Source organism: Balaenoptera physalus (genome assembly GCF_965194825.1).
Source record: "Balaenoptera physalus genome assembly, chromosome: 12".
Taxonomy (NCBI): Eukaryota; Metazoa; Chordata; class Mammalia; order Artiodactyla; family Balaenopteridae; genus Balaenoptera; species Balaenoptera physalus.
This window is the reverse complement of record NC_138897.1, coordinates 78,673,615-78,699,952: the sequence shown is the minus strand read 5'-3', so window position 1 is coordinate 78,699,952 and position 26,338 is coordinate 78,673,615. Positions and strand designations below refer to the sequence as shown.

Genomic DNA, 26,338 nt, shown 5'->3' with positions numbered 1-26,338 from the left:
GAGAGGAGAAAACTAAGGCTCAGAGTGGTGAAGTACTAGCCGAGGGGCACACAGCTGGAGAGTGAGTCAAGATCTGAACCCAAGTCGGTCCAAATTTCTCACTACCATACGAAGAAGCCTGTTTATCTCCCAAGGAGAAGCCAGGCAAGTCACCTCCACCTAAGAGGGCTGGGCACCGCCCCCCATGAGCGGAGCTTCGAGAGAGGTCTCCCTGGGATTGGCCAGAGCTGGTATGACATCACGAGGGCGGGGCCATCGCTACTGAAGTGCGTGCTGGCACCTGCCTTGGTGCTGGTGGAGTCTGCACGCCCAAGGGTCAAGTTTGAGATGCTGCGGGGGTGGGGGGGAGGGGGGGAGAGGGGAAGGGGAGAGCGATAACGAACACCCCAAACCAGTTCAGCTGCTGGTGACGCCTGGTGTCCGGGCACAGGCCTTGGTGAACCGCCGAGCTCAGTGGCTTAATTATTCCATCCATAAATGATAAGCCCCGTTCATTTCCAGGCCTTCATGACAAATTTATGGCCTTAATGTGCTCGCTGCCCAATCTTCCCTGGGATTGCAGGGAAACTGGGGGCCCTTTCTGGAGGGCGCAGCGGGCGTTTCTTGCAGCCCTGGCCGCTGGGCCACGCATCCGCCCCTCCCAGCAATGGCTCCCAGGAGACGAGGGTCTGTTGCGGTTTGCAAACCCATTTTTCTGTTTTGCTTCTGGGAGGTGCTGGAGCTTAAGCTAAGGGCAGCGAGTCAGCGAAGACTCAGGTTCAGGTCCCAACTCTGCTCCCTGTGTGACCCTAAGTATGTGTGGGTCTCTGCCTCAGCTTCCTGGTTATGAGGGTGAAATGAGATGAAACAGATGGGAAATGTTCAGTGTGTAGTAAATACTCAGGATAAGGTAGTGGTTATTGCAGCTTTGGGGTTTTCACATACAGTTATATGTTCTTTTTTTGGAGCCACTGCTTGGGGCCTGGGGACCCAGGGATGGGCCATATCTTAAAGTAGAAAGCCACCAGGCCCTGCTTCTGCCCTGACTAGAGAAGGCTGCAGAAAATGCTGGCTATGTAAGCCTTGCCTCAGTGACCAGGAGCCTGGTCGCAGTGTCAGTCTCACCTCCAACCTGTGCTGGCCTTGGTGACTCCTGCCTTTCCCTCAGTTTCCTCATCTGTCACAGGACCTCCAGCACAGTACTCAGAGCTGCCATGGGCCATAGGTTCCAGCATAATCGAGGAGTGGCAGAATCACTTTTTGGGGGGCCAATTTCTTGAACGTACGCAAGGCCCTCCAGCCTTGATGGCGGACAGGCTCTGAGTGGGGGTGTGGGTGAAACTCACACAACCACAGAAACTTGGAGCCGGCAGGGGTCTCAGAGAGCACCCCCTCCAGCCTCACACTTCACAGATGAGGATGCTCAAACATGGCTGCCGTATATTAAGTGCTTACTGTATACCGCACACCACAGTCATAGCTTACCCTCTATTGTCTTATTCAGTCCTCACCACACCAAGTATGGGCCAGAGATGACTAACCCCATTTTACAAAGGAGGAAAACAGAGGCCCAGAGAAGTACAGAGTCTCGGGCACGGCTACACAGCACCACCTGCCTCCAAGTTCAGACCCTTCCCGCTTGGCTACACCATATGCGTTTGCATGTTCATGCATGTGCATGCCTCCCGTGTGTGTGCATGTTTGTGTAGAGGTGCCGATATAAGGATGCTGGTGTCCACCCACATGTGAGCATGTATGTGTTGTACCTGGAGCACATCTCCTGACTCCCTGTCCAGTGTTCTTTCATCCCTACCCAGTGCCTTTTTGCAAAGAGCTGATTGGAGACAGGAGCCTTTCAGCTTGGGGAGTGCCTGGATTCTGAGAGTCTTAGGGACTTAGCTTTAATTTGCATGCTCATTTGCATGCCAGTGTAGCCACTCCCTTAGCAGGACCCAGCCTGGCCAGGGACTGTGCCTGTAACTCCACCCTAGCTACCCACTGGAGGTTCAATTTCTGTGAGGTCATTTCTATCATTACGCCCATTGGGTAGATCATGAAAGTGAGGCTAAGAATGGCTGGACCAGTATCACGCTGCCAGCAAGTGGCAGAGCCAAGTTCTGATTCTTGGTTTGGTGACTCCAAATCCAGTGGTCTTTCCCCAATCCCATCCTGCCTGCAGCCTCGAGGTGGGCATGGAAGAGTGAACAGTCAGGAGGGGCTTCAGGGAGAAGAGGCCATGAAGTCCTTGAAGGTTCAGGAGGGGTTGAGGAAGCAGAGATGGGGGAGGGTAGAAAGTGTGTTTGTGTGTGTGTGTTATGTGTGAATACATAGGTGTGGACGAGTGTGTTTAATCATCTTCAACAAAATGATTCAGAGCCTATTATGTGACAAGCACATAAACAACAATAATAATAACACAGCAAATATGTATCTACTGCTTATGGTACACCAGGGAAGTGACTTCCATTAACTCATTTAATCCTCACACCAACCCTATGAGATGGTGACATTATCATTCCCATTTTACATATGGGGAAACAGAAGCACAGAGAGATGAAGTAAGCTGTTCAAGGTCTCACAGCTGATATGTGGCAGAGCTGGGATTCAAACCCAGGCTATCTGGGACCATGGTTCATGGACGCTTCCCTCTCAAGTTGGGAGACCTTGCCAAGTTGCTGTGCTGCTCCCAGAATGATGAGACGCGTGAGGGTGTGTGTGTGTGTGTGTGTGTGTGTGTGTGTGTGTGTGTGTGTGTGTGTGTGTGTGTGTGTTTGTGCATGTGTGTCTTAGCTCAGGCTGCCATAAAAATACTACAGACTGGGTGATTTAAACAACAGAAATATATTTTCTCATAGTTTAGAGGCCTAAGAAGTCTAAGATCAAGGTGCTAGCCTATTCAGTTCCTGGTGAGAGCTCTCTTCCTGGCTTGTAGACAGTTGCGTTATTGCTGTGTGCTCACATGGTCTTTCCTTGTTTCTTGTGCATGGAGAAAGACAGATTTCTCTTTCTGGTATCTCTTCTAATAAGCATACTAATCCCATCATGAGGGCTCCACCCTCATGACCTCATTTAACCCTAATTACTTCCCAAAGACATCATCTCCAAATACCATCATCACATTGAGGGTTAGAGTTTTAACATATAAATTTAGGGGGCAGGGGGACACAGACATTCAATCCGTAACAGTAATGTATGCTATATACTTGTGCACATGTACATGCATGAGTGTGCATGTACACGAGTGTGGTGTGTTTGCATGTCTATGCGTGCATTTCATGTATGTGCGTGTTTCTGTAAAGGTGCCTATTGGTATACAAGGATGTGGATGTATATACATGTGCAAGTATGTGCATGTAAGCACGTTCTGTGTTTATGCATGTGTACATCTGAGTGTGTACACTCAGATAAGAGGTTGGGAAACCTCATCCCAGGTCAACCCCTCTGCCAGTTGGTCCAAGAGCCTTGTGAAAGTCAGGGTCACACAAAGGGGACTAAGGTGGGACTTTGGGGAGCTACGGCCTAAGAGCTAGTGCTCCCTGGATCAGGGGGGAGGGGACTCCCCAGCTGCTCATGCCTGTCACCCTGGCCTCCAGCAGACATTAATAATAGATCAGCAAATTCCAAATGTAAATAGGGCAATCAGGCCCGAAAACACAGACATTCATCACCCAGATACAAATTATGCTGCTGGCCCTGATGTAATTACTGGAGTTCAGCTCGATGCATGAGCCACCCCCACTCTGTACCCCTGCACGTTGCTTTGTGCTGGTGTTCTTCCCTGAAAACACTCCCAACCTGACCCCACAGGGTCTCTCTGGCCACAGCCAAAGGTCCCCAGCTGTCTTAAGCAGCTATGAAGATAGAAGACCCATGAGATCCTTGTGCTTTGATGGCAGAGCCCTGAAGCTCATGGAGGCAGACACCAGACAACAAATCTTCCCCAGTTCTGGCTCCAGTTTTGAAACGACTTGCTGTGTGACCCCAGGCAAGTCACCCACCCCTTCTGAGTCTCAGTTTCCTCTCCTATCCAAAGGAGCTAACAATACAGTATGGTGTAAGAGCTTTGGGTTTTACAGTCAGAAAGACCTGGGTTTGAATCCCAACCTTATTACTCTTGAGTTGGGAGACCTTGGGCAAGTTTCTCCCCCACTCTGAGCCTAACTCCTTCATCTGTAAAGTGGGTGTAAAATGCCTCTTACGGGATTATTTGAAGGAAAGAATGAAATAATATTTTTTCTTTTAATTGGTGAATTTAACTCATTCACATTTATTGTGATTATACTATCATATATAAAATATATTCCATCAACATATAAGTAGATTTTAAAAATCTATATCCATATATAGTGATTATATAATTATGTGATTATATGGCTGCACTCTTTCTTGCCATATTTGTTTTGTTTCCTATTTACCAGTCTTCCTTTTGCTTCCTTCTTTCCCATGGCTATTATATTAGTTATCTATTACTCCAAAACTTGGTGGCTTACCACAATAACCACTTAGTATCTCATAGTTTCTGTGGGTCAGGAATTTGGGAGCAACTTAGCTGGGTGTTTATGGCTCAGGGTCTCTCATGAGCAGCTATCGTGTCAGCCAGGGCTGCAGTCTCACCGGAAGGCTTGTTTGGACTGGAGGTTCCACTCCCCAAAGTGGCTCCTCAGTTCCTCCCCATGTGGAGCTTCCCATAGCTGCTTGAGCGTCCTTATGATATAGCTACTGGCTTCCCCTAGAGCAAGTGATCCAATAGAGCAAGGCAGAGGCTACAATGTCTTTAATGAGGGAGCCTTGGAAGTCACAGCTGTCATTTCTGCAATGTTGGTTACAAAGGTCAGTCTCTTCATGTAGGAGAGGACTACACAGCAGATGAATACCAGGAGGCAGGGATCACTGAGGGCTGACTTGGAGCCTGGCTACCACACCTGTCTTACGTCAGACTGAATGATAATGTATGTAAAGCTCTTAGTCCAGGCATTGGGAGGGAGAAATTTATTAATCACTGTGACCCCAATGCCTGGCACAGACTAGGCCTCCACAGAAATGGGATGGCAAGTAAAGGACAATAGCAGAATTGGGTCTCCTCTCCCCAAAGCCATTTCCTAGAAGCCAGTGGGCCAGTAGCTACTTATAAGCCCACATCCTCCTTCCTTGCTGCTGTCCAGGCCTTGGCTCTGGACGGGCTGAGAGATGGAGGGCCGAGACCTCCTGCCTTCTCTGAAACGGAGAAGAGAGTCTAGACCAAAGGCAGTTTCCAGGCCTGTCTCATCCCAACTTTACATTGATCAGTAGTTAAACACAGCCTCCAATTACTATAACGTTTGGCGAGGCACCAAGCTTGTGTGAAACCTTGCAATAAACATCTGCTTTATAAATTGCTTCTCGGTGCAGTGCTGCACCAGAGGGGTTCTTGTGGGCTGGGGAGAGAGAAAATCAGAGAGCTGGGAAAGGGAGGAGAGGTTAGGGAGGCAGAGAGACAAAAGGAGAGGTGAGGGAGAGGAAAGAGGAGGAAGAGAGGGAGAGAGGGACATGAAGGGCCCGCTCATTCCTCTGTGACCCTCACCACCCTCCAAGGTAGAGACCCAGGATTGAACCAAGAGCTGAGGAACACTTTTCTCTTGAGATTTTGTCACACACCTAATGCAAATTACTCTTCTGTTGTTTTTTTATTTTACCAAATCCCATAACATCCCACTCATCTGCCATTTACATTTAGAGGAAGAAACATAAAGATGTATTTGCTACACCTGCAGCCCCTGTTGGGGGTGAGATATTCCCCAGGCTGCAGAGAAAGAGGCAGGTCAATGGTTTCCCACCACAGGCCTGCAGCCCACTCCCCCCAACTACACACACTGTCCCCTGAGCGAGAAATGGGCCTGTGCACCCCACTCTGTCTCCTGCATGGTCTTACTCAGGGAGGCCACAAGGAAGGGCGAACCCCAGGATGGGAAATGAGATGGAACTGGGCTGAGCTTCAGCTCAGCTCACATGAGACTTTGGGCAAGTGACTTGCCTCTCTGGGCCTCTATTTCTACACCTGTGAAATGGGCATAAAACCACCCTCAGAGGTTTTGGGAGGATTATGGGAGTTGTGGAGGCAGGCCTCAGGCCAGACCTTTTCCCCTCGAGCCTCATCTGAAAATGGGAGTTTGATAGACCTGTCATCCCCAGCCTGCCTGTTTGTTCACCCAGCACTGGAGGAGACTGAGGACTTCTGGTGGGTGGGGGTGGGCAGAAAGGGGAGGGCTGCCTGAGGCCAAACTGCCTGCCTGGGGGACCCTCACAGCTGCCCAGGGCAGCTGAGATGAAATGAAATAGCAGACGTGTCACATGCTCATTAATACCGCTACTGTGATCTGAAACCCCACCTGGGGGGTGTGGGGCGTGTCCATCTCCCTTATTCCGTCCACTTTGGTCAGGTAAGATGCAAGGCGAGATGAGTGGGCCTCCTCCCATCTCTATGCCCGGGTGAGCTGCCCAAGCGCCCGGGAGTCCACCATTAGAAACCCTTTTCTTACCATTGACACGGTAAATGAAAAACGTTTCATTTTTCTTTAAAAATGAAAACGGCCCCTAGAAGGCTGGCGGAGGGAGTCCTCCTATCTTAGCAAGAAATTCTTTATGAAATGACCTAATCTGAGAGTGAGGGGGGGATGTTCAGCCGAGTGCTTGGGTCATGGTGAATATTTGATGAATGAATGAATGAAGCCTTCCTTCCGTCTGGCGCTGGCATCCGTACTACGACACGTTTACCGCACGGGAGCCCAGCCTCACTGTGAACTCTTTCCCGACGCAGGGAGCTCATTGCCTGGAGGGCAGCCTGGTCCATCCCTAGACAACGCCAGGCACTGGAATAGTCCCCTCTGAGCTCAAGCTCACGTCCCTCAAACTCCTCTAGGAATCTCTTTCCCCTGGAGCACAGCACTGAGGTCACTCTCCAGAAAACCCTAAGCCGCAGATAAGCAGTTGCCAATAAGTTTTGTAAAAGCTTACCTTGCCATCTCGGGATGTTTGTCAATGAAAATGACGTAGCAGGCGAGGTTTCATTCAGAGCTGTCAGCCCGTGGCAGCACACAGGTGCTCCGACGAGCAGGAACAGGGCAGAATAATAAGAGCTCACCCAGGCCAGGTGTCAGGCACTATTTAAATGCTTTCACGTGGAGCAACTCATCTACTGCTTCCAACCCTCCAGTGAGGTAGGTGCTAGGAGACGGAGACTCAGAGAGGTCAAGTGACTTGCCCCAGGTCCCACAGCTGCTGAGGATCAGGGTAGGGATTTGAACCCAGACTGTCTTATTCCAGAGCCTGGGCACCAAAGCCTTACACTAAACTGCTGCTCTACTTACCTGTGATTCCAAATTTTCTTGACGCTGGGCACTCAAAACCAAATACAGGGTTCTTCCCCGGCAGCCCAGTGGTTAAGACTCCACGCTTCCACTGCGGGGGGCATAGGTTCGATCCCTCATTGGGGAACTAAGATCCTGCATGCCTTATGGTGCGGCCAGAAGAAAAAAACAGAAACAAATATGGAAATAAATTAGATGTGGGGCTGATACAAGACAGCACCTGTTATCCCTAACTCCTGATTTCAAATGTTTACATCTGTCAAAGCAACTTCCTTGTTTTTCCTAACTGGCTTTATGAATACATATATTATCTTATTTAGCCTATCTTTGGTCACAAGTGATAGAAAACCCAACTGGCTGGAGCACAAATGGCTCTTGCAACAAAAATCTCCAGAGGTGGTGCTACTTTCAGGCACAGCGTGACTCAGGGGCTCTCGTGATGTCACCAGGGTTCAAGTATTCGCCATCTCTCAGCTCTGCCTTTCAGGGTATTGGCTTCATTCTTAGACTCCAAGGGTGAACTCTGACAGCTCTAGGCTTACCCAACCCCCATCTCAGGCTCAAATCTAGGAGAAAAAGGACCTTCTTTCCCTCTATAGTTTGCATGGAAATCATAAGCCTGACTGGCTCACATTGGTCACAGTCTGGTCCTTGAACCTTTCCCTGTGGCCAGGGGATGTCTTTGGCATTGAGTAAATGCCACCTCCGGTGGGGGTGGGGAGCTGAGAGAGGGGGAAGGACAATCCCCCTGAAGGAAGGTCAGGATGTTATCACCAAAAGGAAAAAGGATGAAGGATGGCCAGAAGGCTGCAAACATCCCTGAGTACAAATGTCACGCTTTGAATGCTACTAAAACATTCTTGTTCCTGTTTTACACGTATTGGGTTTCCACCTAAGATTCCATTTGTAAATGAATTACATACCTAAAAACTGTTTGAGGATCATTTAAAATAGCTTCCTAGGGTCTGTCACAGGGGTGGGTATGAATTCACCAACTGGGAGGGCATGCAAGGGTTTGCCATTTCTCTCGATGGGATAATGATAATTATAAGGCTAAAGCTACTATTTACTGTATGCTTGCTCTGTATATACTATTTTTTAATTGAAGTATAGTTGATTTACAATATTGTGTTAGTTTCAGGTATACAGCATAGGGATTCAGTTGTGGGGTTTTTTTTGCAGATTATCTGTATATACTATTAATATCCACTATTGCTGGAGGAAATTGATGCCCAAAGAGATTAAGTAATTTCCCTAATGTCACTCAGCTGGTAGAAGGAAGATTGTGAACAAGAACCAGATCGGCTTGACTCCAAAGCCAGTGTTTTCTTGTTTAAAAATTTTGTATTACATTTTTATACTTACAGACATCTTAGTTGGTTATTGTAAAAAAAACTCAAACCATGGAGAAGGTTATAAAGGAGACAATTAAATTACCCCCCTGGAGCTGAACATTTTAAAAGAGTTAAAACTTTTAAAAAATACAAGTCCTACTGCACATAGTAAAAAGTAAATTAAACTAGCACGAAAGTGGATGAGATGAAAATCAAAAACTGACCCCATCCCCGGTTCTTTGGTCTCACTTCCCAGAGAATTGCGGTGAGTAGATATTTGTGTGACTCTTCCTACATACTTTTCATGCACATCAAGTACATATATGCCTACTTTCATGTAAATGAGAGCACACTATAAATTGTCCTATAACTTGCTTTTCCACTCAGTAATATCTCATATACTTTCTTCTCTATTGGTCCACACAGGATGATCTCATTCTTTTTCTTAGCTGCCTAGTATTCCACTCAAAAGGCTGTATTATAACATACGTGTATCTAGTCCTTTGTTGAAGGACATTTAGACTGTTTCCAGTTTTACGCTTTTTTTAAGGTTGTCATGAGCATTCCTGTACTTTTCTCTTTGCCCATTAAGCACACACTTGGCTTCCATGCTGTAACCACCTGCTTCACAGCCCTCGGCTGCGTGGCCACGCTCCCCCTGCCAAGTTTGCCTTCCCCACCGACCTCGGCTTTGGGATCCTCCACGGGGCCAGCCTTGACCACTTAGGGGACGTGAAGGGGCCTCCCCTCCTCGTGTCCCAGCCAGTCTCCGCTCTGTCTTCTCTGAAGGCCCCAGCTCGGAGCTCTCAGCATCTCTCTGTGATGAGATAATTTACATTTTCTGTTCTTTTTCTTTTTCAGCAAAAAGGGGGCACTTAAAGTGAAATATCTCTTGCCACACTGTTAATAAGGATTCATAAAAGTGAACTGTTCACCTTGTCTGTCGGCAGGCAGTTATGACGAATCAACAGTGCACAGAGGAACCCTGCTTCTCGTGTCTGACGCTGCCTCTTCAGTGGCGCAGGGGGGCGGAAGCACCCTGCCCTCCTCAAACACCCCGCTGGGAGCCTGGTGCGTTTGCAAACATGGGGCCCCTGGGCCCAGGTGACAGCCCAGATCAAAAGTCAATGCAGACAGCTGTCATTCGGGGTAGAAAAAGCTGCCTGGCCCTACACCCTGACTGCTTTCTTCCCCAGTACCGCCGGGAGAGCATGGGTCCTAGGCCACTTCTTCTAGCAAACCTTTCCAGGCTGACGCGTTCACTTATTCACTCAACAAACACATACGGAGGCCCCTACTATGTGGCAGGTCCATGCTGGGCACACAGAGGTGACGCAACATGGTCTCTGCTTTCTACAGTGGAGAAGAAAGACAGATAAACAAAGAAGGGTGAGGGGTACTTCTGCAGGGGGCACTCGGGGATGGTTGGGGCCCAGAGGGGACCCCTGACCCAGTCTAAGGGGTGGGGTGCTCAGAGAGGCTCCCTAGAGGATCTCTGTCTCTGTTCAGAGTCCAGGGAGCATGGGGGTGAGCCAGATGGAGGACAGGAGGAAGGCCATGCCAAGCAGAAGGAACAGCCCCGTGCAAAGGCCCAGAGACAAGGGGAGGGAAGGCAGGTGGGTCTGGGGGCATCAGAGGTTTGGGCTGACTGGAGCACATGGTCAGAGAGGAGATGAGATGGGAAGGTGGGCAGCAGCTGGCCATGGAGGGCCTTGCAGACCCCACTGAGGAATGGGACCTACCAGGGGCTGACACCTCTGGATGGTGGTATTTGAGGGTGAGTTTTAATTTGTCTTTGAAATTACCTCTTTCTTAATTTTTCTATCATGAACATGTGTTACCTTTGTAATAACTTAAAAATAACAATAAAAATTACAGCAGAAGGGAAAAAAGGGAGAAAGAGAAGAAGTAGCAATAGTAGTGATCATGGCAGCAACAGTAATAGTAATAGTGGTAATAGTGGTAATAGTAGCAGTACTGGTAGTAATAGCAGCAATACTGGTGGTAGTTATAATAAGAGTAGTGATAGTGGAAGTAATAGTAGTAATAGTATTAATAGTACTAGGAATAGTAGTAATAGTGGTGGTGGCAATAGTAACAGTGGTAATAGTACTGATAATATCAGTAATGGTGGTAGTAAGAGTAGTAGCAGTATTGGTGGCAGTAAAAGCAACAGTAGCAATAGTGGTGAAAATAACAGTAATAGTATAGTAACAGTGGTGGTGGCAATAATAGTAATAGTGGTAATAGTGACAATAGTGTAATATTACTAGTAATAGTGATAGTAATAGTAGTGGCAGTAATAGTAATAGTAGTAATTGGTCTGGGGTGACAGGCCTCTCATCACCACTTTTCCAACACTGAGAAACTTAATTGTCTCTCTTCCCAGCTCTTAGAATCCTCAACAGTCAGAATTTTCCTCTATCTTTTTTTTTCTCCATCTACTCATCAACCACCCACCACCCACCCACCCATCCATCCATCCACCCATCTCTCCCTCATCTATCCATCCATCTGTTCTCCGATTTTTTTTTTTGGCCTCGCCACACGGCTTGCAGGATCTTAATTCCCCAACCAGGGATCAAACCCTGGGCCACGACAGTGAAAGTGCCGAGTCCTAATCACTGGACAGCCAGGGAATTCCCCATTCTCCTATTTTTATTTTTTGTTGTAAAAGGTTTCCTTGATTTGGGACTTCCCTAGTGGTCCAGTGATTAAGACTCTGCACTCCTAATGCAAGGGGCCCAGGTTCGATCCCTGGTCAGGGAACTAGATCCTGCGTGCCTCAACTAAAAGATCCCACATGCAGCAACTAAAGACCCCGCCTGCTGCAACTAAGACCCAGCGCAGCCAAATAAATAAATAAATAAAAATTAAAAGAAAAGGTTTCCTTGATTAAAGTTCACCAAATGTTAACTTCTGGGTAGAGGAATCTTGAGTGTTTTTTTTCCCCTCTAATCTTTGCACTTTTCCATAGTGTTTGAATTTTTACACCACACATCCATCATATGTGTTTGCATAAAAATGATATATTCATAAAAATAAACAAGCATACCAAAATAGAAAACACACCCAAGATTTCACATTTCTTTCTCTGGTGGAAGTCAGCCGCCATGAAAGAAGCCTGACTACTCTGAGACCGCCATGCTGTGAGGAAGCCCAAGCTAGCTAAGTGGAGAGGCTGTATAGAAAGGAGGGAGATATTGAAGAAGCTCCAGCTGTCCCAGCCATTGAGCCCAGGCATCAGATATGCGAGTGAGCGAGCCATGTTGGACATTTCAGTCCCAGCACATGCAACTTGGAGAAGAACCAAGGAGCCCATTTGGCAGCCAGAACTGCCACCCCAGACATATTTCTAGTCTTTCAAACCACTCCAAATTAGGACCCAGTCACTGGTGAGCAAACACAAGCTATCCCTTCTGGGCTCTGCCTTGGTCAACATACCAAAACAGTTATTTTTTAAACATACACACACACAATTAAGACCTGGATTTGAATTCTGGCTCTGACACGGTTTGGGTATGACCATGGGCAAGTCCCTTTACTTTTATGGTCTCAGTTTCTCTATCAGTGGAACAGGAGCTGGATGGCAGTAGGTGATCACACTGCTGGTTTCTCCCAGATCTCTTACTCATCATGTCAGGAAGGCAGCATCATGGGGTGATACTAACTTGGGCTTTGCAGTCAGAGTCCCAAGTTCAAGCCTTGGCTCTGGCATTTATGAGCATGTGACCTTGATTCTCCATGCAATGCTTAGCTTTTTAAAAAATTTTTCTGTTTGGCTTTTCTATCTTGATGAAAAATATGTGATGTTGAGGGACTTCCCTGGTGGCCCAGTGGTTAAGAATCTGCCTGCTGATGCAGGGGACACGAGTTCGAGCCCTGGTCCCGGAAGATCCCACATGCCACAGAGCAACTAAGCCCATGCACCACAACTACTGAGCCTGCACTCTAGAGCCCGCGAGCCACAACTACTGAGCCCATGTGCCGCAACTACTGAAGCCTGTGCACCCAGAGCCCATGCTCTGCCACAAGAGAAGGCACCGCAATGAGAAGTCCTCTCACCACAACGAAGACAAGCCCCCGCTCGCCACAACTAGAGAAAGCCCGCGCACGGCAGCGAAGACCCAATACAGCCAAAAATAAATCAAAAAAAAAAAAAAATGTGATGTTGGGTGTCACTGCCAACAGAACTGTGGCTAATGCTACCCAATTATATTGCTGGTACTTTTAACGGTTCAAACATGTTTCGACAATTTTAAAATAAAGGTTCCCTCTGCGAAGTTGTTGGGGGGATGCAATTGCCCCCCTCCCATACCTTGAGCCTGGATTCGCAAACTAAGTGTGCTGGGGTTCAGGAGACCTCTTAGGCAGCCTGTGCCCCAACCAAACAGGCTAGGATGAAGATCTTGGCAGGGTTGTCCCCCTGCAGCCCGTGAGTGTGCGGGTGCACACACACACACACACACACACACACACACACAGAGCTGCACAGACCCGGCCTGATTAGAGTCAAAAGGGCGAAAAGAGCCCGATTAAATATGTGTTGATTATGCGAGTTCGTGCTCCTGTTTATTTCTCATAAATAAGACATGAGACCTGTTTTCCACCCTCAACACACACACACACACACACACTTCCAGGGGGTGATATTTATTGTATGCAAATCAGAAACTGAACTGGGAGGAGAAGTAATCACCTGTTTATCAGAGGGTGAGTGAAACAGGCAGAAAATAATCACCCTGGGTAACAGTGTCACATCAGTTTTAAAGGAGATAACATAGACTCGGTCTGGATTTGCTGTGCCTTGGACAAGTTAAGGGCTGGATCTGGGACCCACTGCCCCTTACCTGCTCAGGTCAGCCGGGCCCCCACTGCTCCGCCCAGTGGTCTTTGCTGGGTAATTGGTGGAGGGTAGCACGGCATTCATGAAACAGCAGGAGGAAGACAGCAGTTACCTGCAGCCTGCGTGAGCTTGGGCAGCTGTTTGCAGGAAAGACAGCGCAGCAGGCAGACCAAGTTCAAGTGTGGGATCTGCTGCTTCTCGCTGTGTGACCTTGAGCAAGCTGCTACACTTCACTGGGCCCCCATTTCTTCATCTGTGAAATGAAGATGATCCTCATTCCAGTCTCGTAGGTGCTGGGGGCATGAGAGGACTCGGGTGTGTCTGGAGCAAGGCACCTGGAGTCACCTTAGACCCTTCTTTCACCCTCGCCCCCCGTTTCTGCTTCATAATATTTCTTGCGTGTGAACACTGCCCGACACTCTGTGAGTGTCCAGCCAATGCTAAGGGCTCACCATCTCTCCCAGACTGACCACCTGGCGGGCTTCCCTCCCTCCCCTCTAACCCGTTCCTCACCCTCCAGGGCAGAGAGAGGGCTCTTTCTCATGTCAAAATCCCATCATCACATCGCTCCCCTGCTCAACAGCCTGTTGTGGCTCCTGGGTGCCCTCAACACGAGAAATCCATGCTCCTCCCTATACCCCACGAGGACCCCTGGTCCCGGCCCAGCTGACCTCAGCATCCTGGTGGCCTCCTCCTTCAACACGCTCCAGGCTCTCGGATCTTTTTTCAGATCCTTAAACATGTTGAGCCGGTTCCTGCCCCAGGGCCTTTGCCCTTGTTGTGCCCTTTGCCTGGAATCTTCTGCCCCGGCTCCTTTTCCATGAGGCCACTTAAATGTCACCTCCCCAGGGAAACTGCTCCGTTAAATTAGGTCCCCTGCCAGCTATTCGCCTGCTCTGAAAACCTTGTCAGTTTCCTTCATGACACCGCTTACAATTTGTCATAGTGTTATTTATTTGGGTTTACTGGAATGTGGCAATCTCACCAACTGACTGTGAGCTTTGGAGAACAGGGACTGGGCCTGGGTTGCTCATCATGGTGGCCCTGTGAGCTGATGTACAAGTAGCCACTTCAAATGGGCCGAATGGCCACTGTGGACGTGACCATGGAGGCACTGGGCGGGGGGTGGCCAGGGCGGAGGGGTGCTCTGGGCTGGCGACCATGCTTCTTGTCCCCCTCCCCGCTCCCTGCCAACTCCAGGGCCCCCAAGGGATGTTTTCCTGCCTCTCCCTAATGGCCTGACATACAGGGTCCTGGTGATAAACCTCCCTCTGATAAAAGATGCAAAACTAACATCTGGTGGTTAATTAATAAAGAGCAGCGGTGTCTGGCTGGGGCATGCAGTGCGCTGATGCTGGCATTTTCTCCCGCCCCAAGAGACGCTGACACTGTGAGTGAAAACGGGGGGGAAAACGATCGATTTGGAGCGGGCCCTGCTGACAAGGCTCCTGAGGGGCAGGACACCCCCGTCGTCCCCTCTTTAGGGGGCTGATGCTTGGTCTTCCACTGAAGGGGAGTGGGTGGTGGGAGGGGGGAAATCATTTATTGAGTACCTATTATGTGCCAGCCCCTAATCTCATTCTTTCCTCCCAGAAGCCCTGAGAGGTCAATGTCTCTGTTCCCATTTACACACAAGGAAACCGAGGTGCAACTGCTTGTCTCAGAGCCTAGGCCCCTACTCCCTCTCTAGGAAGCAGGGGTGTTGGGGAGTCACTGGGAGCCCTTGACACAAGTGCAGACTCCAGGGCCCCAGCATCCAGGCTCTGCCGGTCCAGGCGGGGCCCAGGAGACTGTGTTTGTAACAAGCACCCCATGGAATTCTGGAGCAGGTAGAATGGGCAGCTCACCTTGGAAAACACAGGTATTGCGAATACTATCGTTTACTGAGTACCGACCATATGCCAGGCCCCAGGCTAATCCCAATAACACTATAAGCAGGAAAGAGTGATGTCTCCATTTGACAGACACGGCCCAGAGAGCGGAAGGGTCTTGATCAAGGCCACACAGCCATGCAGGCAGGCTCCAACCCAGATCCTCTGACTGCCCCTGGCCCCAGGGCTTCCCAGCTGTCTCCGCTTGGCCTCTTGGGAAGACAAAGGACCCAGCTTCCCAGCTGCAGCAATCACCAGCCAGGATGGGGCCACTGAAATATTAATTGAGCTAATGTTTCAGTTACTACTTGGGAAACCTTGGAAGGCCTGGCCCCCAACCTCTACTGAATGCGAACGCCAGGGTGACCTTAAGCAAGCGGGTGGGGGGGCCCCACCTGGTTCCCCAGGCTTCTGGGGACAGGCAAGTGGCTGCTGGAAGTCTTTTTTGAAGGGATGGGGGGAGTGGCAGCTGGGCTGCTCTCTGCGTTGACCAGGAGGCCATGGGGGTGGGAGACAGTGGAGAGAGATCAGCAAGGTGGGCTGGAACGTGGGAGGGTCTGAGGCTCCAGAGGGGGCAGAGAGAGGGCTGTGTGAGATTGAGATTGGAACAACCCATGTCTAAATCCCAGCTCCTTCTCCATCTCTCTGTGGGGCTACAGAGGGTCTCGCCTGCACACAGCACCTAAGGGATCTCCCAGAGCCATGGTGAGGAGAAAGCCAGGCGCTGGCTATGGACTGAGTCTGGGGGGCAGCCCAGAGCTACCAAGAGGCCTGGGTTTCAGGCCGACAGGTTCAAACCTTAGCCTCACAGGTTTTGAGTTGCATGAACAAGTTGCCTCACCTCTCCAGGCTTCAGCTTCCCCATCGCCTCTGCTCACAGGGTTCTAATGAGAGTTAAATGATATAAAATGCTTAGCACAAGGGCTGGCACAGAATAAAAGCCGACATGCTATTGCACAACAGGTGTGCGGTTGGCTTATTACTACAACTCATAGTGTTATATTGAGAGCACGTGAGTGCACGCTGCTTCCCTATTTTGGGGTTTTCCTGTCCCTGCTGAGCCCAGCCAGCGCTCCTTGTGGCCCCCCTGCTCCAGGGCCCCCGCTTGCTTGCTCGTCTCTGAGGGGTGGCATGGTCATCCACCATGGGAGGGGGCGCCAGCCAGCCCTGAGTCTCTCGGCATAATTGAATTGTTACCGACTTGCCCTTGTGACTCCGGTCCACAGACATGATAACGCTCCCGGGGGCTGAGGCGACTCCCACCTTGGAGACCTCCCGGCACCTGGGAGGGTGGCCAGATCAGGCTGGGAGTTGAGGGCTTGTGGGGATGATAGGATGTGCGTGTACTTGGGGTCCCTGGCTCTGTGTCATCTTGGCCAAGTCCCTTATCCCTTACCTTCTCTGGGACTCAGTCTCCACCTCTCAAGTCAGCTCCTGTCTGTGACTGGGGTCAGAGGCAGGGTAGGTTTGGGAAGGAAAGGAGCCTGGCTTGGGGCTTATGCGAGGCTTCTCCCCCAGCCCTAGCCCGTGCCCCGTCCTGAGCCCCCTCCGTCCTGCCTCCCTAATCATAGCAGCTAACATTCGCTGCTTGCAAAGTAGATCTTAGCATCAACCCCATTTTCAGCTGGGCAAACTGAGGCTCCGAGAGGTAAGGTAACAAAGGAGACCCACAATAAGGAAGTATCAGATCCTGGCCTTGAACCCACGACTATCTGACTTCCTTCCACCCTATGTTCCTACCCTCCCTACCATCCTGCCATCCTTTCCACCCCATCTTCCCCTTGGCCTGGACCAGAAGTTGGGGAGACCCTCCCATTTCCTGCTTTCCTAGCCACCCCATTTCCTCCTCCGCCCCCTCTCATTCTTGCCCTGGGCAATCAGTTTCTTCAGATATGATTTGGGATTCTAATGAGAGGAATGATTTGGCATTTAAATAATTATCCACTCCCTGTTAGTGGTGCTGAGTCGGGAGAAATTTCCGAGTCTTATTTATGAATATGGCTTTTCTCCCTCTCCGGGTGGAGATTTCCCAGCCCACCCCCCTCCCAGCACCTCCTCTCTCAAATGACTTTTCAGCACATGTTTCCAGGGGAGCTCCCCCCACCCCACAGAGCCCCTAAGTGCCTATTAACAACTTGCCTCTTCCGCTATGAGCCCCCCCCGTTCACGCCCCCTTTTATCTTTACATTTCAATATCATTATAAATCCTAGTGTTATTCAAATTGCATCAATTATTCAATTTCTCCTCCCCGAGTGGAGGCAACAGCTTCCCAGTGGCTGAGCAGGAAAAAGCAGAGGCCTTTCAAGGAGGGTTAGAAATTCACAGGGGATTCGGCTGTGTTCCATTAACCTGGGCTCTTTGGCTCCACAAACCATGGAATTGATTAAAACACACACGCAGTTTCAGTTTGGTTTGGGGAGAACGCCTGCTGCTGAGAAGCACTGAAGAGATGGTTTGGAAGAGAAAATGCTTTTGCTGCCCTATGATACTCATTCAGTGACCATTTATTGAGTTCCTGCTATAAGAGCAGCCGCCATTTATGGAACACTTACTGTATGCAAGACGTCACTTGAAGGTCTTTATAGAAGATGCCTCTGTTACCCAGCAAGTGCTGGCTGCCTGATGCATGTAGGAGCTGATACTATGGCACCAGCTTTTGAGGAAAGAAAGAGCTTTACTGCAAGGTCGACCTGCAAGGAAACAGGAAGCAGAGCTCAAACCCCCCCCTCAATCCAGGGTTCTGGGTGAAATTTAAAGGGTTAAGGGAACTTCAAACTTGGAAGCTGATTGGCTAGTCTCGAATCAGTCCAAATAAGCTACCGCTGGAAGCCAGAGTCTCCTTATTGAAGGACTTCTCGTTTCGTAAAGGGCTCCGGTGGCAACATTTCTATTCTTTAAGTTCCGTCAGCTAAAGATTCCTGGTTCCGGGGTCATCCTGGAGACATGCGTTCCCATTTTGAACATGCGCAATGCTGTCTGTAAAAATAACTCCAGGTTAGATTAATCAACAACCCATTTTAAGGAAACAAAACCAGTTTAAGCTGGTCAGTGTTTTACACGCTGTTTCACCACCTCTAATTTTCGAGAACCTAGAGGTAGTTATCTCTATAACCATCCATTTTACAGATGAGGAAACTGAGGCTCAGAGAGGGGCAGTCTCGAGCCCAAGGCTGCGCAGAGGTGGAGACTGGTTTTGTCTTCAGGGCTGGGCCTCTTAATCATTATGCCATCAGCTACGGTTGTAGGATTTGGGTGACCCCACGGAATAGCTAGAGAAGGAAGCGAGGGAGTGGAAAGGAAAGAGAATTACTCTTCCCACAGGCCCTGTTTTTGAAGACTCACATGAGAAATCACTCATATCCCATTACCAAGAAAAGTTAATTTTTTTCCCTAAGCAAGCAGTAGTTTCTCAGCTTATGGATACCAAGAGTCACATAATGGTTGTATTTCTCCCTTTGCTGTGGCTGCCAGGAAACTCTGATCCAGATGTGTGGCCCCCTGCTCGCAACCATACAAGACTTTACCCCACCATCTTGTCATCCTGTCCTCTCATCTAGGTCTTTCCTGCATTGGCATTGCAGTGTGTATTTATAAGCCACTTCTAAGCCTTTTTTGAAATGAGGCCAGATGTAAGTGCCTTTAGAAAGACTTTTAAGTATCCATTACGAACCAGGCATTTTACACTAGCTCTCATTTTAACCTTGGCAAAGCGTTTATTCTCACTTTACAGATGATGAAACTGAGGACCAGAGAGGCTATGTGAGTTGCCCAAGGACACACAGTAAGTGGCAGAACCAGGATGGAAACAAAGTCTGTAGGCCTCTTCTTCCCATGACTTAGGGGATATGAAGACCAAGAAATGTGATTCCTCCCCAGACTCTAACATCCCTGCTCTAGATCTTGGTCTGGCAGGAAGATATCATGGAAAAAGCACTCAATTGCGAATCAGTAGACATGTGACCTTCCTCTCTCCAGGCCTCTGTTTCTCCACGGAACACTGTTGGGCTGCCCTCCAAGGCCCCATGTAGCTCTGACCTGCTATCACTCCTTTTCTGCTTGTTTTACTGGTGCATCCACCAGCATCTGAGCCCGGTTGCACCTCTGAGTCACAGCCGCCACTCCCCGAGGCACGTACACTCCCTGGGGAGTTGTGTCACCTGGTTCTCAGGGTTTCTTGATGCCACAGACAGGAGGAGGGGGCCGCCGTGCTGATGACGAGGCTGTGACACGTACCTCCCACACCAGCCACCTGTGTGCTCTGTGATTCTGGGTCCCCAGGCAGGCAGCGCCTTCCTGGTAAGACAGGATCTCCCAGGATGGGGACAGAGGAGGGGTGAGGATGGCCAGAGGCTTAGATCTGGGTAGGACTAAGCCCCTTCCTGAACTCGAGGGTTCTAGGAAGGTCTGAACTCCCAGCAGGCAGGCGGTGGCATAGAGATGGATGAAGGAGAGGCTCCCCAAGAGAAAGGGACCTCATTTATCGAGCACCTGCTAAGTACATCACCTTCCGCCAGAGCCTACACCCTGGCAGTCCACAGATCAAATTCAAGCCACAAACGTGGTAGCTTTGACCCACCTTGTGTTTTAAAAAAGCTTAAATTAGTTTCTAACACTTACAAATAGGGATATCCTACATAAAATCGGGATTTAGGGTTCTCTTGAGAAGTAAGACTAGTTTGGGAAGTCTCCTTTACATTGTCTACCTGGTCCCTGTGGGCATCTGAGTGTCTGACCCACTCTTATAACCATAAATGCCTTCTGGGTGTTATTATCCCCATTTTACAGATGAAGAAATTGAGTGCCTCAAGGCATCCATCCCACCAAGTCCCACAACAGGTTAGCACTGGGGTCAGGACTTCACCCCACCCCTCAGCCCCCCAAGCCTCTACTGTTTTCACTGCCCCACACTCTCTCCCATCTAAGGAGGCTGGAACAAGCAGCCCCAGCAGCCTCCCTTTCCAGTGGATCTCTCTAAAGTCCTCTGTGCTCCTATCTGTACAATGAATGGCCTCTGAAGTCCTTTCCAGCTTTGATGTGGGGTGTGGCAAACTGAATGTGGCTTCCCTGGGCTTGGAACCAGGAAGCTACCCAATCACCATGAGTGCTCAGGCTCTGTGCTGGGAACTTTAAACACACCATCTCATTTAACCCTCACAGCTTTGCAGGAGGTAGGTTCTACTATTATATCCATTTAACAGATTAAGAAACTGAGGCTCTTCCATCACTCTCAGTGGTCCAGCCCCTCTGGCTTCTTTTTAGCTCTTGGATGGTGTCCTGCACCTTTCCTGCCTAAGGGCCTTTGCCCATGCTGTCCCCTTTGCCTGGAATGCCTTCCACCCTCCCCCATGCAAGCTTTCATCATCCTTCAGGTCTTCCCTGATTCTCTGAACAAAGTCTGGCTCCCCCTGTTATTGCCTCTGAGAGCTCCCTGTACACTTCATAGTATAAATAATGACAGTAACTCAAGCTAAGACTTATTGAGCACTTTCCATGAGCCAGTCTCTGTTCTAAGCACTTTAATTACATAATCACAATCCTCTCACAACCCTCTGAAGTGGCTATGATTATTACCCTCATTTTACAGATGAGGTCATTGAGGCACAGAGAGGTTAAGTAACTTGCCCAAGGTCACACAGTTAGTGTCGACATTTTTTAGGTTGTATGACTGATTGACATTTTCAGGGACTATGTCCTGGGGAACCTGTTCTTGATAAATAAATATCCTTTAAATGAACGAACACACTAGGAGTATGGCTCCAAATTTCACGTCCATAACCATGAAAGTATATGACTGTCACCTTCCTCCCCGTCAGTGTCTCACCACTGGGGCTGCCCCCAGCTCCCATCTGATTACAGGGTAGCGCTGAGTTCACAGGACTCCCCCACCTCAGCCCTCTTTGTCCCCAGGGAGAAAGAGAAAGGGGCAGGTGGGATTCAGCACCACGGATAGCACCACCTCCCCGCTTATAACAGCTCCCCTCCGAGGCTGGGGCTGCGAACTGGCCTCTGGGAAATTCCCAAGGAGACCCCGCCCCATGGCTGCCTCCTTCCTCACTGCCCTCCCCCGCGCCAGTTTACTGCCAATGACATTCAGATAAATGGCTGCTGTCAGCCAGGCCGGTCCCACGGAAAGGCGTGTTGGGTGATGTATGGCACAGGACTCACTGCTCAGGAGCTCCGAGTGGGGTTCTCCCCTACCCCCATCAGCCTCCAACCCCAGGCTACATCTGGGCTTTGGTATCCCCCTCCTCTCCAGCCCTGGGGATGAGTCCCCTGTCAGACACAATTACTAGGGTCTTTAATCACATGCTGTTAAGACCCTGGCCCACTCCCCTACTCTCTGGGCTGCTATGCAACCCCAAACCCAACCTCCATTCCTGTCTGCCCTAGGTATGCCCTCCTGCATTATTCAGGGGCTCAGGGAGGAGACCCAGCCCAGCCCAGCCCACCCACCAATAGGGCAGCTAATAAAACCCTGGTTTATGATTCCCTTCACTTGACTCAGATGATGTGGAGAGATTGGGGCATGTAATGAAGTTGCTACCCCTTGGGACCCTTGCCTCTTGCCCCTTGGGGAGGATGGAGGTATCTGAAGCCACTCTGTCCTCACATGTCAGGGGGCACCAAAATGCCCTCTCCTGCCCTTGGCCTTCTGCCAGCTGCCAGCTTTGGCACCAGGTTTGTCATCTTTAAAATGGGATTAATAATAATAGCTAACATTTACACAGTACCGTTCAAATGCTTTCTAAGCTGTAAACCCCCTGCCATAATATTTAAAAGTAGGGGCCAAAGCATTCAATTGCATACAGTTCAAAGTCATGTGTGATGTTAACCAGAGGACTAGCGCCAAACAACAGAAATTTACTCTCACGATTCCGGAGGCTGGAAGTCCAAGATCAAGGGCAGGTGTGATTTTTCAGAGCCTCTCTCCTTGGTTTGGAGACAGCCGTCTTCTCCTCCCTGTGTCTTCACATGGGCTTCCCCCTTCTGTGTATCTGTGTCCTGATAGCTTCTTATAAGGACACCAGTCATATTGGAGTGGCTGTGACCCATATGACCTCATTTTACCTTAGCTCCCTACGTAAAGGGTCTATCTCCAAATGTACTCACATTCTGAGGTACTGGGGGTTAGCACTTGAACATACGAATTTTGCAGGGGACACAATTCAGCCCATAGCAGTGCCCCACCATATCCCCTCACCCTTACCACCTGGGTGCACCTTAATCCAGCCTCTAGCTACCAGTGTGTGAAGGCTGCTTTGTCACCTGTAGGCCAAACTGGGGGATTCATGTCCCCTGGAGAAACCCCAGTGGTGATGGGAGTTGATCTGTAAATACCCCAGCTCCCAGCTTCTTGAGCTGGCGTGTTCCCAGCTGCATCCCAGAGCTCCCTCGCAAGTTTACGCCCCACTCGCCACAGTGACAGCTGGGCTTTATAACACGCCTTTTATTGGCGGCCTCCTGCCCTGCCTCACTTCCCCACTCTCCTCGTGGTGTGAGCTTCATTTCCAAAATAAACGACTTGCAGGCTTGCAAATCCCTGTCTCAGGGTCTGGGGAGCCAGCAGTTGGGAAGGGTGACTGGTCCCTTTGCGTCCACGGGAGCTTGGGGGTCATGAGGACTGTTGACAACCATCCCTGGAAAGGGGCAGGCCAGCGTGAATGGGGTCCTGCTGATAAAGCAATAGTTACACCTACTGTTTACCGGTTGCTTCCTCTTCCCCAGGCATTGTGCCCAGCACTTTACTGGCCTCCTCTTCTTCAGCCCCACCCACAGTTCTATGTGAAGCAAATACTATGCTTAGCCCCTCTTACAGATGGGAAAACAAGGCTCAGAGAAGTTGAGTTACTTCCCTGAAGATGCAGAGCCAGGTTCTCAACCAATACTCTATCAGCTGCGCTGTAAGACTGGGACCTCTGTCCCAACTGCACAGAATGGCAGGTGCCCAGGGTCCCCTTGACGATGGCTGGGGCGGTGACAACTCCCCTCCCATGGCTGCCCCCCACAGCTGGGACCCGTTATCTGTTTTGCGCACGGCCTGCGCCCGTCAGGGTAATGGACTGTGCTTGTCCTAGCGGAGGTGGCCTCTGGCAGGGATGATGTATGAGGCGCTATTGTTTGATATGAATGCATTAGGCGACATTCCCGATAAAGACTTTACCAGCAGAGCTGCACTTGCTGGCAACAGCCCCTGTGGAGGCAGGGGGGGTAGAGGCAGAAGCCCGAGTCCCCATCAAGCAGGGCTCCGGGGGACCAGCCCCCTTCAGGGAGGCAGAGACCAGGTCACTCTTGCTTTCAAAATTCTGGGTCCTGAGATGCACGTCTTACCCCCTTACAAGCAGCAGAGTGTAGCCCGTGGGTCTCACACTTCAGAAAGCATCAGAATTGGCTTGGGAGCTGGCTAAAAAGGCAGAGTCCTGGGTCTCAACTCAGATCCATTGAAACAGAATCTCCAGAGTGAGGCCCGGGATCCTGCCTTTGCAAACCAGTTCCCTCAGTGAATGTAATACAGATGGGCCAGGGCCCAGACGTGGTCTACAAAATGGTCTGGGACGAAGCGAATGGGGTTTAAAGTCAGAAACCCCTGGATTTGAGTCTGGGCTCCTCTGAGAAGCAGCAGGGAAATCTTAGGCAGGTCACTCAGGCTCTCAGTGCCGTGACTCCCCTCAACAAATAAGCCTCAGTTTCCCAATCTGTAACGTGGGCACAGAGGCGATACCCACCGTGGCTACCTCCCAGGGCTCAAGGGGACACACCTTGCCTGTGCTCCGTCCACATACTCACGAATCCCAGGGGCTGGCAACGTGGACCCTCTACATCTTCCCTGGGGGTCTTCTGAGGACACCACACGTATGTTCAGACTGATGCTCCAGGGGATTCCAGGCACCCTATGAGGAACGGGGAGCCCCTTTGAGGGTTAGAAGATCCTTCAAAGCATCTACTCCATGAATCCTTTATGTTGAGTGGGGCGGGGAGGGGGCATCTGCCATTAGCACGTTCAGGATGTGGAGGTAAATGGAATCCAGATGCTGCCCCCGAGGATGTCTACCAGGGGCAGAGGGGTCCTCCCCTGGGATGGCATCCCTGGGGACAACCTGGAGGGTCCCAACAGAGACAACGTGACCCAGGGCTCCGGGAGGCCCAAGGAGAGAGAGGTCGGGTACACCCAGGAGGGGGAGATGCAGAGAAGATGCCCCAGACAAGGAGATGGGTTTTGTGTGGATTTGAAGCAAGAGTGGCTTCAGCCATACAGGGGGGATCCCATGTCAAAGTCAAGTCTCTCCAACCCCATCATTCATTCATTCATTCATTCAATAAATGTGGATTGAGCTCCTACTCTGTGTCAGGCTGTCTTGGATGCTGGGAGTATGAGGGTTATTTTTATGTGTCAACTTGCCTGGGACCAAGGGTACCCAGACATTTGGTCAAATATTATTCTGGGTGTAGCTGTGAAGGTGTTTCCGGATGAGCTTAACATTTGAATTGTGATCTGAGGACAGCAAACTGCCCTCCCCAATGTGGGTGGACCCCAGCCAATCCACCGAGGGCCCGAATAGAACAAAAAACTGAGTGAAAAAGAATTCTTTCTCTCTCTGCCCGACTGTCTTTGAGCTGGGACATCCATCTTCTCCTACCTTCCAACTCAGATTCGGACTGGAACTTACCCCATCAGCTCTCCCGAGTCTCCAGCTTGCTGACTGTAGGTCTTAGGACTTGTCAGCCTCCACAACTGCAATACCAAACACACACACACACACACACACACACACACACACACACACACACGTCTCCTATTGGTTCTGTTTCTCTGGAGAACCCTAATACAGTGAGAAAGTCCCTGCCGCCAAGTTGCTGACACTCCAGAGGGGACAGGCAGACATGGAGCAAATAAAGATAGAAAATGTCACAGGTTGGACTCCAGGGCCGAGAGTGATCTCACTGCTGCCCCAGCCTCGTTTCCTGCTCCGCCCCATCCCTGTGTAGGCAACAGCTCACTTAACTTCATGCAGATTTCTAAACCTAAAGGTCAGCTCTAGCCTGTCCCTCTGCCTGGAATGTTCTTCCGTGTTAATTAGGTTTCAGCCCAAGGGTCGCCTCCCCCAGTCCCATCCTCCACACCCAACCACACCACAAACAGCCACCTCCCTACACCCCACGATCACTTTTGATCCTAATAACCTCGCAAGGGGCTCTTCTCTGAAACAAACAAACAAACAGGGAAACTCACAAAACATCAAGTGAGGAAAATCTTGACCTCTTCCCCACCTTAGGTACGAACTCTATGTCTCACAAGTAAAATGCAGCCTGGCCTCACTGCTGCTTTTCATCAATGCTAGGACGCGCGTTCCTTCACCTTTGAACGTCTCTGAAATCCGGGTGCACCTTGCAGTAGCTGTGGCCTCCAGTCCCACTCCCTTCAACCCCCTACGCCCTGCTGCCAGGCAGCAGTGACGGTGGAATTGTCATTGCCCGCGTGTCCTAACCCCGTCGGAGCTACTGCTATTGTTGTCACTCATCTACTGGGTTTAATCACTATCTAAGTATCTTCAAACCAGGATGGCAAAATGTTGGTAAGGGTTGAGGTTGGAGGATGGGGTCGTGGGAGTTCATTATTCTATTCTTTCCCCTTCATTATGTGTTTAAAAGCTTCCACAATAAAAAGGAAAACATTTCCCCCCAAATAATAATAACCGTGCAAATATAGGAGGCTCTGCTTTGGAGATGAGAATGCAGAGGATCAGAGAGGTTAAGAAACCTGCCTAGACTCACCCAGCCAGCGCATAAGTGCTGGGGCCAGGATTCCCTCAGGTCTATTTCATTCTCGGGGACATGCTTTTCCTAGTGGAGCCTCCCCCAAAAGCCGTTCCTCCAGACATCTCAGTGCTTCCCCACCTCTGCGCCGCAGGGTCCTCAGCCAGGATGGCCGGCCACCCCAACTCTGCGTGTTGAGAACCTGCCCATCT

At 50.1% G+C, this 26,338-nt stretch overlaps 1 protein-coding gene across 1 annotated transcript in view; it reads right to left on the bottom strand.

Annotated features, from left to right (window-relative positions):
- Window positions 1-26,338, bottom strand: part of MVK (mevalonate kinase) — a 110,474-nt gene that overhangs the window by 30,515 nt on the left and 53,621 nt on the right. The gene's annotated exons all lie outside the window — the stretch shown is intronic.